Source organism: Manis pentadactyla, chromosome 8 (assembly GCF_030020395.1).
Source record: "Manis pentadactyla isolate mManPen7 chromosome 8, mManPen7.hap1, whole genome shotgun sequence".
Taxonomy (NCBI): domain Eukaryota; kingdom Metazoa; phylum Chordata; class Mammalia; order Pholidota; family Manidae; genus Manis; species Manis pentadactyla.
Window position 1 is genome coordinate 16,217,151 of NC_080026.1, and position 18,636 is coordinate 16,235,786.

Genomic DNA, 18,636 nt, shown 5'->3' on the forward strand with positions numbered 1-18,636 from the left:
CAAAGTTCAAATGTCTCTTAGAACGTAACGGAACTTGTCAAATTGTATTACTTCTACAACAAACCTCCTCTTTCCCTCTGTGACCCGTATGTGTTCAGGACAGGGTTCACTTGGCCAAAACTGAGTATGGGAAGCGACTTGAGCTCTTACCCTCCCCCCCCATTCATTCATTCATTTAATCATCAAATCTAACAGAAGCAGCCTTTGGCCATAATCGTTTTTGATGCAGGTCTTGGATGTGGACTGCCTTTGCTGAGAACCTGCCTCTGTTGCTAAGTAGGTCTGTATCGAACACATGGAGAAAATCATGTCAAGAAAGGTGCCAATCTGATAACATAAATTAGCCAAAAGGGTAGAAATGAAGGGAAGGCTCATGGAGAGAAGTCTTGGCTTTTCCTTGAAGTATATTTTTTCAGTACTTAGAAAGAGAATGCATTGTATTGTAATTTAAACAATTAATGAAGAAAAATTGAAATAAAAATTATTTAAATAAAATGGTCTAAATTCAAAAGTTATTATTTAAATCCCCAAAACCATTAATCTGAATGCTGGTGATCAGAATATCTCACTCTTCTAATTTCCTGATTACTGGTAGCCATTGTTAATAATAAGTGCTACCTAAATCTCTCACTCATACATATTGCTCATTATGTCCTTTATCTTAGTTTTCTTGTAGTCAGGAACAGCTTAATAGTATTAAGCAATATTTGAGATCTGCTTGAAACATACATACTATCTGCTAAACAGAGTGAGAATTAAAATTCCTCTACTAAGTTTGGTTTCACAGAAGTCTCTGAAATATCATTACTTTTCAGAAATCCTTAGAAGAAAAGAAAGTATTTCTTACAGTTTTAAGCATTTTGGAGTCTGTCTTTAAACATATGCATTCTTGAATTTACATAGCAACTGTACTACAACTCTGAATACTAACAGATGAGAAGATAGCAACACTTAGGAAAGAAAAGTAGAAGTGGTAACAATTTTAACAGCTCAATTGAGTAAATTAAATAATACAACACCCCATAGAGAATTTTTCTCTGCCAATAGTGTTTATCACTTTCAAATGGAACTTTCTTCTGCTTTGACCCTGTTTATAGCTTTATTATGGAAAGTCTTAGCCTATATTAACCACTTACTAGATAAATGTAGGAAAACTGGCTGTCACTTATTGGTTTACCCATTGTCATCTCAAATAGGGCTGAGTGATCTGATTTCAAAGTGACAGCTGGTGGTGTCTCTTCCTGATACATGCTAATCCAGTTTTTATTATGGAAAAACTGCCTGTGCTTTCAGACAGCGAAAGGGAGTTACTAAATGTAATCACTAAGGAGGAACCTTGGGATCGCAAACATAAAAGACTAAAATGAACAGTTTTCTCATTACAGAATGGTTTCCTGATTAAATACAGATTAAGGGCAGGGAGAAATCATTTAGAGACCTAAATAGCATTCTCCATTGTGTATATACACACAGAATCACAACACACACCTTTAAATGGATATGGGTATAGAAGTTTTCATAAATGTAGGAATAGTGTGGGTATATATCTTAGTATAAAATGCTATGTAACATCGTAATATTTACTCTTTGGCAATACGCTCACGAAACAACTGAAGAGTGTGTGGAGCACTTCCCAGGTTCATCCATAATTATTTTTGGATGGGTGCATAAAAGAAACTACCATCATTTAAACAAAGTGCGACTTTTAGATCACTGCTATGGTTTTATTGCATCATTCTAGTGTAGGTTGACTTGTATCAGAAAATGGAGGATTACCCACTATCTTTTCCCCACATAGGAAATGAAACGCTAGGAGAAAACTATCAAAAAAGACTTGGTGGCTAGTACATCATAGCTGCATGAGAGAGTGACTAGAAATGAAAGCATTTAGAGTGTACAGAGGCGTACCTTCTTTACACTCTACTTTGGGATCTTGATGCCATTTGTACTCAATAATAAACAGCTCTTTTCGAATTTTAACTCCTAGCTGTCAATTGAAAAGGCCACCTAACTATTTCATTATGCCCTAATTAATAATACACTTCAATAAAAATAATTTCTTTACTCCATAATTTGTCAGCATGTTGAATATCTTGTCCTATACTTAATTCTAGAGTAAAATAAGCATCCTATCTGAGAGGGCAGAGTGGCTGTTTAATTGACAGAAGAGATGGAGAGTCAAACCTAAAAGCAATGATCCCCTTTCTTCAATCTCTATAGTTGTTAATGGCCTCAATTTTTTTGGACCTCAAATCACAAATACAAATAACTGTGCTGGAGTGAGGTAGTTGTGCCAGTAGATGACCAGTTGCCAGCACAATTAGCCATCTGACCTCATTTTGAAGTATAAGTGCCCACAGTTTCTATATCCTTGGTGCAGTTGGTGCCCACACACAATTCTGGGTGCAGAACTTGGCACAAATAGCACAGGTCAAAGGTCTAGTGGAACTTCTTTCAAGATCTGTCAGTGTCAACAAACTCTAGCTAGTCTATGAATTCAGAAAACAGAAATAATCATGTCCACATACAAACATTAATTTGAGAAGGTAAAACTAATGCAACTTCTGCCTATAAGGGAGTGTGTTAGTCTATTTGGGCTGCTATAACAAAATACCAGAGATTGGGCAATTCATCAACAACAGGAATTTATTTCTCACATTCCTGAAGGCTGGGAAGTCTAAGATCAAGGCACCAGTAGATTGTCTACTGAGGGCCCGCTTTTTGGTTCCTAGGGGGCATTTTCTTGCTGTGTCCTCATATGGTGGAAGGGACTAGCTAACTATATGGAATCTCCTTTATACAGGTACTAATCTCGGTTCCTCAAGACCTATCACTTCCCAAAGACCCCACCTCCTAATAGTATCACCTTGAAGGTTAGGAATTCAGCATATGAATTTTGGGGGGTATAAATACAGACCAGAGTAGAGGGTTGACAATTATAACTCAAAGTTCAAAGAGTCATAGTCATTCAAGTGGTAGACAATGGACTCTTTACACGGGCATCTCTCTTGCACATTTGATAGCTTTCTATCACCTGTAAATGAGGAGAGACTCATGCAACAACGCTCAGTAATCAAATCCATTAGAGGCTATTCACATGTTGCCACTTTAACTGATCTCTTAAAATAAGGAGGACAGTCGACAAGATCCCACGTCCACTGACAATGCTGAGAAGCTAAGTTGCTGTTTATAAAGTGGACTTTTTCATATTTAATTTTAAAGAAATAAAATTTCTTTTATGGATGGTGTTAGGCATCCAGTTTCTGTTTGCATTCTGCACTATTATACACAGGGAACGACCCTTAAATGCTAATGTCAGAAGTAGAGGAAAGAGAAAACAAATAACATGTGCAAAATTATATACCATTCCACACTGAATCACAGTTACGCTCTTGTGAAAGACTCCAGTGAGAGTTAGTGACTCTATTTCAAGAATGTTGATACTCTGTTCATGGCAATAATATATGATAAGATAATAAAACATAAAAATAATGAGGTTTCCCTTCCAAATGCCCCATGTTTTTGTTTTAAAGTTTGCAAAGTGTTTCCAGAATAACTAAACTAGCTAACACAATTGAAAAATATGCAAGTATTAAATTTATAATCTGAAACAGGGAAGAGAAAAATCAATGACAAAATTGTAGAAATAGAAAACTAACTTAAAGGAAAAAAATAATGATTTATAGAGGTTCTGATCTGAAATAGCCCTGCATCTATCAAATACTTGGGAAGATTTTATTTTCCTTGGATAGATTGGCCTGACCGCATGAGGACGTCACTCACAACTATGGAGAGAGTCCAGTTCTAGTCCCTAGGGGTACACTGCTTAACAAATCCATGAACCTCAGTTTCCTCATTAGTAAAATAGATCTTAGAATAATGATTTTTGTGTTTAGTAGTGTGAATGAGATAATATGTATTACATCAATCTATAACTTACCAGGCATTTGTTTCAGTATTTTTATTGTTGATTTATTATTGCTGTCTTGGATTTAAGCCTGTACATAGGATTGTGCCAGTTAAAAAAAGGTTATGAAATCCAAACAGCAGCTTATTAACCCTCTCAGAGATTCTAGTCAAAAATTTATTCTTAAAACTGAAAAAAAAAGTTAGACCTTCTCCTTCATGTCTTGTTATCACTTTAAACTCAAATGTCTTCTTTTCCTCTTAATTTCCTTGCCCCTGTTAATGACTGCTATTTGGTCAGGCCAAACTTCAGAGTCCTCAAACCCTTTTTAAAATATTACTTTCCAGTATTAAATAGTTAAAAAGTCCTATTTAGATTTATTTCAAAACCTCTTCTTTATGTGCCATCTTTTGCAATTTTGCTGTTGATACTCATGACTATAGTGGTATGTAAAATGTTTTTTGTCTTTGACTTTTAATGAATTATATGTTCAAAGTGAAATACTTAAGCATTCCAAAAAAAAAAAGGGTGACAAAACACCAGTATTTTACCTCCCAGGCTGTATACTATTTGCTATTGTGTTTGCATAAACTTTTTTGATGCATATTTTTTACGTCATTGACATCCTGTTATATAGGCACAGGCATTATTATTATTATTGTCATTTCAGAAAAGAATATTAAGGTATACAAGTTATTTACTGTCACTTAGCATTTCACTTAATGCATTCATTTTGAATGTATACTTTATTTATTTGAATAAGTAAATCATGCATGTGGTTCAAAATGAACAGAAGGTGTGCTGTGAAAGTGAGCCTCCCTCTTAAGTCTATTTCCCAGCTACTTGCTGTCTTCCTTAAAGTCATCCTTCCTACCAATTTCTTCTATATTTTTCTAGAGATAGTCCATACACTTGAAAGTGCATGCAAATATCACTCAGTTTATTACCACATACATCAACATACTTATTAAAAAGTGTATATTTATAAATGCATACAGTATACCTTGGAGATACTATGGGTTTGGTTACAGACCATCACAATAAAGCATATATTGCAATAAAGTGAGTCAAATTGAGTTTTTGCTTTTCTGATGCATTTAAAAATTATGTTTAGACTATACTGTACTTATTAAGTGCACAATAGCATTATGTCTAAAAAATACACACATACTTTAATTAAAAAATACTTTATTGCTGAAAAATGCTAACCATCCTCCGGGCTTTCAGTGAGTTGCAATCAGTGATCATGGATCACCACAACAAATATAAGAATAATTAAAAAGTTTGAAGTGTTGGGAGAGTTATCAAAATGTGGCACAGAGATAGGAAGTGAGCAAATGATATGGAAAAAAATGGCGTTGGTAGACTTGTTTGACACAGGATGGCCACAAACCTTCCATTTGTAAAAAGAAAAAAAAAGGCAATATCTATGAAGTGCAATAAAGCAAAGCACAATAAAATGAAGTACACCTCTACATACACATGCACAATTACTTTAAAAACACTAGTATCAACATCATTCTGTTCCTTGTTTTAATAAGGGAATTTTACAACAAATTTAGTAAAGTTGAACTGAATTTAGTTTCATTACCTTATCCTGATTTTTAGTATTTCACACCAGAAATAATGAATCATCTTCATGAAGCACTTTCAGACTATGAAGTTATCTAAGAGCCATTCAGTGAAATATTAGGTCAGCGAAGAACAAACCCAATACCTTCAGAACACGTAAGAAAGTAGTTGTTACAAAAGGTACTATAATTGAGACTTTTTTAAAGTGTATTTTTTTATTGAAGTATAGTCAATACACAAATTTATATTGGTTTCAAGTATACAGCACAGTGTTTCCACAGTTGCACACATTGAATCCTCACCCCAACTAGTGTGGTTAACGATCCATCAGCACCGAAAGCTGTTACAGAACCACTGACTATGTTTCCTGTGCTGCATTTCCATCCCTGTGACCAACTTACATTATGACTGAAATTTTTGTTCCCATTTATCCCTCTCACCCATCCCACCCACCCATCCCAATCCCTCCTTCATGATAACCACCAGTCACATGAGTCACATCTCACTGTCTATGAGTCTATTGTTGTTTTGTTCATTTTGTTTTGTTTTGTTTTTAGATTCCACAAACAAGTGAAATCATCTGGTTTTTGTCTTTCTCCACCTGGCTTATTTCACTTAGCATAATGTTCCCTAGGTCTATCCATGCCTTACATGGCAGCATTTCTTTATTACAGCTGAATAATATTCCATTGTTTTTATGTACCACTTCTTCTTTATCCATTTACCTGTTGATATCTTGGTTGCTTTCTTGGCTATAGTAAGTATCTTGGCTATAGTAAATAATGCAGTACTAAACATAGGGGTACATGTATATTTTTGAATCAGGGATTTTGTTTTCTTCAGGTAAATTCCTAGAAGAAGAATTACTGGGTCAAATGGTATTTCTGTTTTTAGTTTTTTGAAGAACCTCCACACTGCTTTCCACAGTGGCTGCACCAATGTACATTCCCACCAGCAGTATAGGAGGGTTTCCTTTTCTCCATATCCTTGCCAACACTTGTTATTTCTTGTCTTTTGTATAGTAGCCATTACGACTACTGAGAGTTGGTAGCTCATTGTGGTTCTGATTTGCATTTCCCTGACGATTAGCAATGTGGAGCATCTTTTCATGTGCCTGTTGGCCATCTTTTTTTCTTTTTTGTTTTGACAGAGTAAATCACTGAGCACATTGTGATTCTTTGTTGAGAAATATGTGATATATCCAGAATTATCACTATCACAAGTATCCTCTTTAATAACTAATAAAATAATCCTCTTTTACCAGTTATTCTGATAGGCAAAATTTTACACATGTATTTTTTTTCTGCTCATTCAATTGATTCCTGAGAGTGATAAGTTAAAATCTCCCACTATGATTGATTATATATGTCTCAAATTCTTATAATGGTTTTTTCTTACATGTATTGATGCTGTGATTTTAGGCTCAAACATGTATAGTATTATTATATCTTCCTGATGAATTGTTGCTTTTATTATAATTGAATCATCTCCTTTTTCTCTAAATCACTTTGCCTTTTAGCCTAATTTGCCTGATATTAATATTGCCATATCAGCTGCTTTGGGTTAGAGCTTGCCTGGTTTTAGGTGTGTATAAAGAGCATGCAGATAGATTTGTAAAATCTCTATTTAGAGACTTTGTCTTAAAAGGAAGGCTTTATCTTTTTATCTTTACTTGGATAACTCATACATATGAATTGTGGTTTTTGTAGGTTTTATTCACATCTCCTTTCTTATTTCTTTTCTCTTGCCTTTTATCACAATATTAATTTTGCTGCCTCTCTCCTCCAAGCCTTTTATCTCTATTGTTTTGGGAGTTATTCCTTATTTTTTTTTCTTTTAGTGGTTTCCCTTGTATTTCAGTGGGCATTCTTTACCTAATAAGTCCATCAGGCATGTCTGTGCTCTCCATACCATGTATAATCAGAATACTTTAATTAAAACCTCTCCCTTACGTTTTCATTTTCATGACACTATTTTTTTGTATTTTAGTTTCATCTTATTTTTAATTTCACCAAATGGGAATTATTATTATAATTGTTTTATTTTACATTATATTTGGTTTTGAATAAATAATTGCAGGTAGATCTTTGACACCATGTTCGTGCTTATTATAAGCTTTGCTTTTGATTTTCTCCTCATAGGTGGCTTTTTATTTTGTTACCTAGAAGTTTTGGGCATAGATAAGATCTGAGCCTTCCCTGACCTAGTAGTTTTTTTTTAATTACGTGGAGGATTAAAACTGTATTCTCTAATGTTGTAAGTCCTAACTTTTGGAGCAATTTCACCTAGTTTCCTATAACCTTGACTAATAGTAGTAGTACATTCTGCTTTAAGCTTCATTTTCTCATTAGCACACAGGAATTTCTTTTTCCACTAATTTTTAAGATATTACACATTAATCAGCATTTTTATGTACTTGTATAGGAGAGAAATCTAGCTAGACTCAGTTCAAAATGTTGCTAAAACCTAAATTCATATCTGGGTATACATCATTTTACACTATAGTTTCCCTTAATACTGTAAGTACTTTCTTCATGACCACAGTTTCTTTGTATATCTTTTTTTCCATTATTTTATAATACTTTGCATTAAGCTTTAGAATGTCTGAGTTTGATTCTTGGCTTTGCTTCTTTTGTAACTTTAAAATTTTGGATAATTTTAATCACCGTGGCAGTTTCTTCATCCATAGAATGTGAAAACTAACACCAAGGGATCATTATGAAAAACACATAAGTTAATAACTGTGTAACACTTAGATTCATGCCAGGTGTCCTCTTGTCAGTCAGTATTGTCAGTCCTCTTGTTAGCTATTTTTATTATTATTTTGTCATCATTATCATCATCTTCTACCATAATCACCACCGCCTCCATCATCAGCTTCATCATCAACTCCTTTGGGCAGAAATGCCTCCAATCCAACTTCACCAGTATTAATAGAGCTTTGATGACTATGTCTTTGCACAGTCTATATTTACATTCTATTTTCTTAGAATAGATGTTAAAAGTGGTATTTTAAGGCAGAGAATATGGTCATTTTAAAGGGGTCTTTGATAATAGATTTTTAATGCTTAAAGTTATCCTAAATATTTTAACTCTCCTTCTATTATCATTCCTTTTCAGTACACCAGTTGGTGGTGTCTGGTTCCAGTTCCCCTTGACCTTCCTGAACCGTTATATGTGCTAGACTGTTTAGGCATGCTCAAGTGCCTCTCCATCTCTGCCTGAGGGCTTTCTCCACCATCCAGGAGTTTGCTTGCCCACACTGGGATAATCTCGAAATGCAGAGGAGTGAATACCCTCAGGGGCAATCTTTAATCAGTAAAATGTGGGAGTGGATGGATAAATGCCTCAACCTTCCCATCTTCAGATGGGATAATTAGGAGATGAGTTCCACAGGGTTTTTTACAGGGTTCCCGATGCTGCTGACCTCCAGTTGCCCACAGAGCTAGCCTACTCGGTAATGCCCCTGTAATGCTTTTCTCCTTTCCCAGGCTCACTTTTGCCTTCCTTCACTTGTGTTTCCTGAGAGTTCCTCCAAATGAACTACCAGGGCTTCATCTCATCATTTGCTTTTGGAGAAGCCCTAACTAAGACAAAATCCTATGATAGTTTAATCTTTGTAAACTTTTTATAAGTTAGCTGAACAATCTTCCATAGTTGCCATGCATACAAAGCAAAATACAAACTCTTGGCATTGGAAATTAAGACTCACTACAATATGTCACTTTCTATTTATCCTGTCTCCATTTTCTCTTAAAAAACTATTTTCTTAACCAAATGGTTTACTCATTATTTAAAAAATGTAACATGCCATCTTTTCACATCACTGTGTCTGCCTAGGATGCTAAACTTCCTTGTCTCTTTTTCTTAAATTATACTCTTTCTCCAAGACTCCCTCTGTGAACATTCTCTGACTGCTCAAGGGTATTGAACATCCCTCTGAAGTCTGCAGTGTGATTGTTTTTTCCCCATTCTTTTGGCTCTTCTCATAACTGCCTTACCTTGCCCTATTCCATCGTAATGTCCTATGCTAGTCCTTTAGGGATAGAGGCTCTGTTTTCATGCTTCTATAATGCATATTCATCATTGAAAAATTAGCATATATTGGAAAGGAAAAAAACCCCTAATTTTTGTCATTCTATTTAAAAATAGCCAATGTCAAGATTTTGAAAAATTTTATTCTCGTTTTTCTCTATGCTTCTTTTATTTAAATTATATATTTAATGATCCTAACATTTATTTTGAAGAGATACTATGTGCCAGGCAGTTTGGTAAGTGCTTTATATATGGTATGCTGTACAACAGTGTGAAGGATACTGTTAATTGACTCATTTACGTATAAGGAGCCTGAGGCATAAAAAGTTTATATAGTTCTTCTTCTGTTCAAATGCTATTGAGTGGTTAAGTTGGGACTCAAACCTAAGTCTGTCTGGTTGAAATTTTTATGCTTCAAACCACTAAAACATACTGTCTTTTACACTTCCACATTCTGTCTCATGATTTAAGTACATAGAAGCAGATTAATCATAATCTTTAGTGATGATACCCTATTCATTTAGTCCTCCTATTTTTCTACTATGTATCTATCATCTATCTTTCTAGCCTCTTCATCATCTTCACTGTCATCAATCTATCTGTATTGTGTAATAAAACTCACAAATCTACCATCTATTGTGGAATTTAACAAAAACCTTTATCTATAAACTCTCCCCCATCCTATTACCCTGAATCCATATTATAATTATTTTGCTTTCTATGTTATATCTTTGTTGCATTTGTGTGATGTGTGTGTGTTTGTGCTATTCTTAGAATCACAGAAATTCAATCACACTAAACCTAATTATTTTAGACTTCCTTTTCTTATTTAATAGAAGTTCAGATTCAACTGTATTGTTTCATGCCACTGTCGTTGAGTCATTTTGATTACTACACAATATTCTAATCTGGGGATATACAAATTTATATATCTATCCTCCTTTGATGAACATTTAGACTTCCAAGTTTTTGGATGTGAACAATACCCAATGAACATTCTTATACTTGTCTTTTTTACCTTTATTTATAACGGTTTCAAATTTAATTTTAAAATTTTACTTTGTAACAAGAGCATTTCTCATCTTATTAAGTAGATTTTAAAATTTCAATTATTTACAATTAAATTACTACCCAATATTCTATTGTATATTTCACTTAGTAGCTCCCTGTTGTAATTTATGAACAGTTCCAATTTTCTTCTATTATAAATATTTCTGTGGTGAATATGTTTGTACTTAAACTTTTCATGTGTAGGAGGATACTATTAGGATCCATGTGAATTACTGGCATCAAGATGAACAACAAATACTACGTATATGCTAAGATTTTATATATATATATAGCGTATGTGTATATGTTATAAATGATAGGGTCTCAACTACACAATTAGAATACGCTTTTATCAGCTGTTATGACGAGGACACTATGCTATTGTAACCTTAATGACATCCAATACAAGGCAGTTATAATTTTTTGCTTTTAATGAGCTATAGATTAATTAAGTTCTGCGATCAAAAAGTCTTTTTGACAAATATTTGGTGGAACTCGAAAAGCTAAGCTTGCTCAAGTAAAGCATATGATTTGTGAGTTGGAAATGGCTCAAAGTTGTCTAGAGTATAACTAATTTAAATGTTTATTTGATCTAAGATCAGGGTATGCATGTTGTAAAAAGCAGATATAATTAACTTGATTCAGAATCAAATAAAATGGAATACAAAGGATCATGAATAATTGTCTTTTTGTTAAGTTTAAAAACCCCAGCTTTTCTTCTCGTCTCATTGATTCACCTTCCTCTCAGCAACACCTTGTCACTATTTACAAGCACATCAGAGAGAACTAACAAGGTATTCTACTTCCTTAAACTTTGAGCCCTAGAGCCATTGTTCTTTTCTAAATCACAAATTGTCAGAACCGCACCATCAGTCTTGGACTATTTTTAATGACATCATGCCATAAAATTATAGCTCCCCTTACACATAATTAGTTAGTTTATCCTGTCTAATTGCCACTATTCAGAACTGGAGGGATGTTTATTTTCTAAACTTAACTAGAGACCATGTGTGGACACAATAAAAAAAGGGAGAAAAATGAAGATGGTCAAAGTAAAAATATTGGATCTCTTTACAGAGGCAGTTTTACATTAGTTCTGGATTGCTGCCTGCCTGTTCTGGTCCAGGCGACATGGTGGCTGAAAACCTAGATACCTTTTATAGAATTAGGCTTACAATATCTGGGAACCATTCCTTAAATATGGGGTAATTATCAACTTTATGTTGTGTAAAATATTTCATGATAAACTAGAAAGATACAATAGAACTACAATAGATTATATTCCAACCACCTAATATCAGAATCCTTATAAATTTGAAAATTGTCTATAAAGAGGCAAACTATTTAAAATCTGTCACCATATCACAAAGCATACAATTGCACATGAATAAAAGCATAGCGTGCTGCAGCAAATGTGTATATCTCACAGCCATCACTTTATTAAGATATTAAATGTAGAGTTTTTTTGTGTTGAAAAGGAATTTGAAATTTCCATGAAAATAACTTGAAAATCATACACTTTAACATCTTATGATGTGGAAAAATTAGCTAAGTAGAAAATAAAAGCTTCACAATAATAACATTCAAAGCTACATGTAAAATATTTGAATAAAATAGTTATTAATATTATTCCAAATACTATATTTGGCTGTCAGCATAGCATCTCCCTGCACAATTACAATTTTGCTGAGAAGTGTGAACTAAATTCTACAACTCAGTTTACAAAAATATAAGAAGAATATTATTAGCAAACAAAACTAACAGCAATGTGACATGTAATTAGAGGGATGAAAGCTAAAGTTGAGAATTTTTTTCAGTGTTATGAAGCAGTTTTTTAAAAAATCATGAGCATTATTAAAGTTACTAGCAATTTTATGCAATCTGATTATAATCCAGGACTCAAAATTAATTGAAGAATACATAACCCATGTCATTGCTTTCAATATCAAAATAGTCAATATTGTGAAATGAAATTGAAAAATTTTAAGATGGTGTAAATAGGAAAATAATAGAAAGTGAGAAATTGAGACAGGGAACACTTTCATTGTCCATACAACTGTAGATATGCATACATGTTCTTATTACTGTGGTGGGCAGTTGTGCCATTTCAACTATTCTTAATAATATTCTCACTTGGTGGATTTAAGTCAACACCTTTATAGTATTTGAGCAAAATTTTTGTGGTATAATTCAAAATGATTTTAGGTTAGATTTTGGTAGAAAATAGCCAGGGCCCATTTGGCTGCTACTTTTCTTGGAAGAGAAAAAAAATAAAAGCTTTATCTTAATTAAAGTTTAATTAAGGATCACGTTTGGCAGTACTTTTCACACCGATCTACACCAGCAGATTTTCTAGGGCTTAACTTTATCGTGCAGAAAATCCTCTTTTATTACTCCCAACCTGTTGTAAAAGCTGTTGGCACAGAGCGGTGGTTGCTTCATTCAGACGCCTTGTTTGCCACTGGAAATATCCCAAGTCTCTAGAGATAGCACCACAGTGGTTCAATTTAATATCTGTCCGATCACTACAAGACTCCAGCTCATTATTAATGATACTATTCATTAATTTCTTGTTGGGCTGATGTTGTTATTTATTAAAATATTAAAGAATGCCCCCGGGACACATGCATAATGAGGGACACCTCAGTTTCAGGAGCAACACCAGCTGAAGGAATGAATGAACACAGCACAGATCTGCCTACTCTGCGCGGCACCATTCCCCCCTCATTAGTCCTGCTACATCTCTGAGTGACACTGTAAATTCATTTTGTGCTCTGTCCAATCAGAGCTTAATACAAATGCAGGGCCCCCTTTTTTTTTTTTTAATGAGCCATTCCTATGCAAAATGAATTGACTACTGTCTAACTCATCTAATCCGCCGGTGTTTTAGGGGAGAACTAAATTGCCTGTATTTATATAGGAGATAAATAAAAGTTGACATTTTTTTCCTTTTCAGTCTTGCATTTGGAAAATTTCAACATAATAAATTCTCCATCTTAAGAACCTGCCACCTTAGTTAACTAAATCCCAGCATGACATTTAAACATGTGATCGTCGTATTTAAAAAAGCCTAAACAAGCAGTTTGTACACGGTAGTGGTCATTTGATGTGTGTTTGCACATGCATTCAGGTGCAGCCTACAGAAATTCTAAGGATGCTTGATATATTTGCTCACCCTTTTAATACATGGGTATTTAAAGACATCCTCTGAGTGTGCGCAAACGTATATGGCAATGGAAAAGAGAAAATATGTAAAATGCTACAACCACTTTCAACTATATGCGAAATAAATAATGTTCAAATGTTTTTAGTAGGGAAGAAAAATATGATTTGATTCTCTTGCTGGCCACTGAATGCACAGAGTGAAATCTGCATAACAATTGAGGTAGCATCTGAAGGTAAAGTTTTAATTTGTTCTATATGGTTGTTATTTTTCTCTCCTGTGCAAATAATCACTCTGGTGAAGAAATACCACACTGTTTTGAGGGGATTAACTGGGCATAATTGCAGCCTGTTTTGATCCCTCTTTTAATAATGGATTCTTTCAATCTATATCTGGTAAAGCAGCTTTGTAGGGATGGTTTAAAAGCTTTTATAGATGCCTATGCAATCTTCATACCCTCAATTTATACCTGCTTGTTTCTGGGTGAAAAAAATAAAGGCATTATATTTATACAGTGACACTGAAGGTGCCCATTGCCCATCTTAACCCATCTTTGCCTAAAACAATGAATTGTGCTTGTTTTAACCCCATCCAATAGTTCTATTTCAATATACATCCTGTCTGGGTTATAGTCTGTTGAAAGTACAGTTTAGTGCATGTTTTATTTGAAATACTGACTCACTTCATTAAATAGTTTTTCCTGGGCAGTGTTTAAGTGTTCAAAAATAATTTGCAAATAAAAGTGTGCTAGATAGGCTGCAACATATTTCACTTGTCTAAATTTGCAAATCGTGAATTATTAGTGACCTGCTTTCAATATTGTGGCATATTTGCTTTGCAATAGTGGTTTAGAAAGGTACTGATTTTTAGGCCAAATTTTTTTCCAAGTCGTCCTGATTAACATATCTCTCTATTTTAATTTATTGGTGTTGGTCATATTCCAGAGGGCACAAGAGTTCATTTTCTTCAAAGAAAAAGGAACCCATAATGACTCCAAATTTTGTGTTTGGCTCTCATAACTGCATATCGAAAATGATTTAATGAAAATTCAATCCTGAAAAAAGAGGAATAGGAAAGAGAAAATTGTCCTAATCGTAGTAAATCAAAATAGAAATCGGAAGGATGAAGATTGAAAGGAACAGTGATCAGATTTTAACAAAACCATGAGTATGTGAAGAAAAGTTTAATATTATTATTGTTGTCTTTTTACATAATTTCTGAAAACTAAAATGGGTTCTTTTGTTTTATGTCAAATCAAATGATAATAAAATAGAAAATAATAATGTCTATTACTGTAATTCCTCTTGGAAAATGAGCTGCCTTCTATTTGGAAGTAACTGTTTTGATACAAGTCTTTGGACTGGAAGATGAGACAAAGAAGGCCTCAGGTGAGGGAGGCACTGGTCAAGGGATGACAGGGTTGAGGAGTAGGGAGCAATGGGGAGGGAGAAAAATGTGTTCATTTCTGTGGGGAGAGAGCTAGTGGGAAACGGTGGTAGAAAGAGGGGCTGCCAGATGGCTATGCTGTGTGCCTACCTCCCAAGGTCTATAGAATCTACCAAAATCATCAAATTCCTGGTGGGAGAGGATTTTGCAGTGGGAGTCAGTAAAAAGCTTGTCTTCAGACAAAAGTATAATAGTTTGTGTAGATGTGGAAATGCTGAAGTAGAGAGAAACCACTGTACTGGTGGTTGGACCCAAAGTAACGGATCGTTTTACGGATGAGAACTCTGGGTCAGCAGCAGGATGCTCACATATTTCTACAGGAAGAGCTAGTGGGACCTGTTCCTATGGATATTTTTCAGGCCAATAAGCCCTCTTTTCACAGATAATGAAAAACACTTCAGGAAGTTAAATGGCACATCTAGTCATACAGTAGTTGGTGAAGTTAGTAGAGTTTCTGCTCCACCATGCTGGCATAGGATGGTTATGGGCCTATAATGTTAAGAAGTAGCACAGAATTAAACTATACAGTGCAGATCTGAGGTGCAAATGTACAAAGAAAAAATAACAGACAACACAATTTTGGGCAACATAATTCCAGGAATTATTTAAATAGGTAAGATGAACATTGTAGGACGCAGTTAGATATTATGACAAAAATTTCCTTCGATCATCAACAGAATAAAATATTTTGTATGTATTGATCAGTGGTATGATACTTTTAGCTTCTTATGCCACTTTGATTACTTTATATGAGAACATCCAGTTTAGCTAAAATTTTGAAAGATTAAATAATAAAGGCAAGATTCTTCATGAGTAGTAAGGAAAAGAAACGTAATTCCTCTCTGAGATTACCTTTAAAATTCTAAGCTAAAGTATCTATTTAGTGGCATATTATCAGTACTGATGACTGTATAGTTCAATTACAAGTCATGCATTAGAATTTTAAATGTGAAATATCTTGCTATTTCTTTTGCAGTGTAACCTTAATCCTTGGGTTAAGAAGCAAGCATGGAATGTAGTTTGTTTAGGTAAACTAGCAAATATTTTTGTTAATTTTGAGAGTCAGTTTAAATGTAAATAAATAAATAAATAACAAAAATCCAGTGTGAACAGTGAATATTGCACTTATTTCATATGCCATTATTTCATATTTTTTTATGTCGTCCAAAGAAACCATATTGACAATCAGTATAGTCAGATCAAATTGTGAATTTATTTGTGACAAAAGGTGAACTTGACAGATCTTTTCTCTTCATCCCATTTTATTATATCATTTTGGCAACCAACCATTATTATTTTATTATCTTTCAAGTACTATGTTAATATTAGTATTTTCCCAAATGTTCATGGGAAATAATAAGAACTTAAACCAAAGTGTATTTTATAAGAATTTCTTTTCTAAATTTATGTTTTGGGTCATGTTTGACTTTTCAGTTGCCAGGATGTTAAACCTAATAAAAGAATCCCAGCCATATCTTCCCAGTCATATTTAGAAATGTTATTTTTGCCATGTAACTTGTACAGAGTTCCTATTCAAACAAACTGAGGGGTTTTGGAAACTTTAATGAAAATGGTTATTTAAAATTTCTCAATGGAAAATACAACTTGTAATATATAATTCTCTCCTGAAAAAAAAAAAGAGGACTATTATCAGATTGCTATATTAACTCTTACTTTTCTGGAAATTAAATCTAATTTAATGAAGCCTCAGAGGAAAAGTTTATTTTTAAATAAATTAGAAGACAATTTCTGTCATAGATATATTGAAAAAGATTTTGTTCTTTTGAGTAGAAGATGGAGAATGAAAATTCTGTGCTTAGAAAAGAAATGCCCTGGTATGACTAGATGCAAAGTGATCATTCATTAATCGTTTTATTTAAGGGAATGGTCTTGAAAATATGTGTGTATGTATACACACAGACACTCATACACACAAATCTTAAAAAAGAAAGCAAACACAATACTATGTTTCCAGTTTTATAAGAAAGTCAATATTTTACCTGTAATAATTCTGAAATTTGGTCTGTCTGTATCCCCAAGTCGATAGCTTTCAAGAAGTCCTCTTTACTGTAATAAATTTAGCTATGTCTCTTTAGCCCTTCTGACATCTGATTGAATAGTTCTGACTTACTTGAATGACCTCCTAAAGAAATTGGTAGCCATACTTTTAAGATGTAGAGCTGTGTGTTTGTTTTTTAATTTTTTTAAAAGGAGGCCTTAAAAAAAAAATGGTAAAAATTGTGCCTCTAAGCTGAACCTTGCTCTTTTGCAAGCAGCAAGTAGTGGTAAATGTAACATTTCCATTTTACAGAAAAAGACCTAGAGACATAAAAATACTGCTCTGCTCCGTAGGGGTGTATTGCCATGGGAGAATTGCCATGTTGAGATCTGACCCCAAAGCGGGGGTCCAGTAAGAAACAGGATCTTGTTTCTTACTCTTGCACCAAGTAACTGTGTGGAGGGGGTGGGGGTGGGGGTGGGGATGGTTGTCCATTATCATGATTTCAAAACTTAGAGGTGTAGCTAAAACACCATCATTTCCTATAACCCATTAAAAGTTTGTTGCTTATTAATTGTATTAGTCATTTTTCTTTATTGTTCATGGGGGTAGAAAGGGCAGCATCAATGAACTTCTTAATGTAAAGAAATGCTTTCTTTAACTTACATCTATAAATTTTAAGGATTTGTCTAGGACTTGTGAACTAATTTGCATTCACAATAGCCATTTAATTTATTGCCTATTCTCTGTCATAGTTCCTAATTAAGGAGCATTAATCTTTCAGGAGTGTCTGAGATGGATGGGCAGATTGAGGGGAAAATACATACATACACACATATAAGTATACCTTCTTCACTCTTTCAAATATGCTTACTCATTTTGAACCATTAAAATTATATTTTGATTACAAATAAAATTTTATTGTTAGAAAGTTACAGCAAACCTGTGCTTACCAAACAGAGAAAATCAGATAACCTACGATATCATATATGTTAAAAGGCTGGGAAAAGCTGTGGCTATCAGAAAACTTAAAGAACTCAGTTCCATAGAAGAAAGAGTCTTTCCTGGATAAATGGATATCAGGCCCCATTGATTTTGCCGGTTGTATTTGTCATGTTGGGCACAGGTGGCATAGGTGAGGAGAAGACAGGGCTCCCCTGAACTGAGAAGAGAGAAGAATGAGCATGTGGGCCAATGTGGCCTACCGGAGTTTCGGATCCCAAAGTCCCTGATGGTGCCTCTACTCCTCACCATCAGTTTCCCTAAGGACTTTGCTGGATGACAGGTTGAGAGGCTAGGCTAGAGAGACAGAGAAAAACTCTCACCCACATCATGAAGCTTAAGAGACAGTTATTCTGGCCAAAAGGATCAACGAGAAGAACAAGAATGTTCTTGTCCTCAAGACAATTTAGCGTGCAGTAAGATGACACTATAAATAAAACTGCAAACCAGCTTCAATACAGC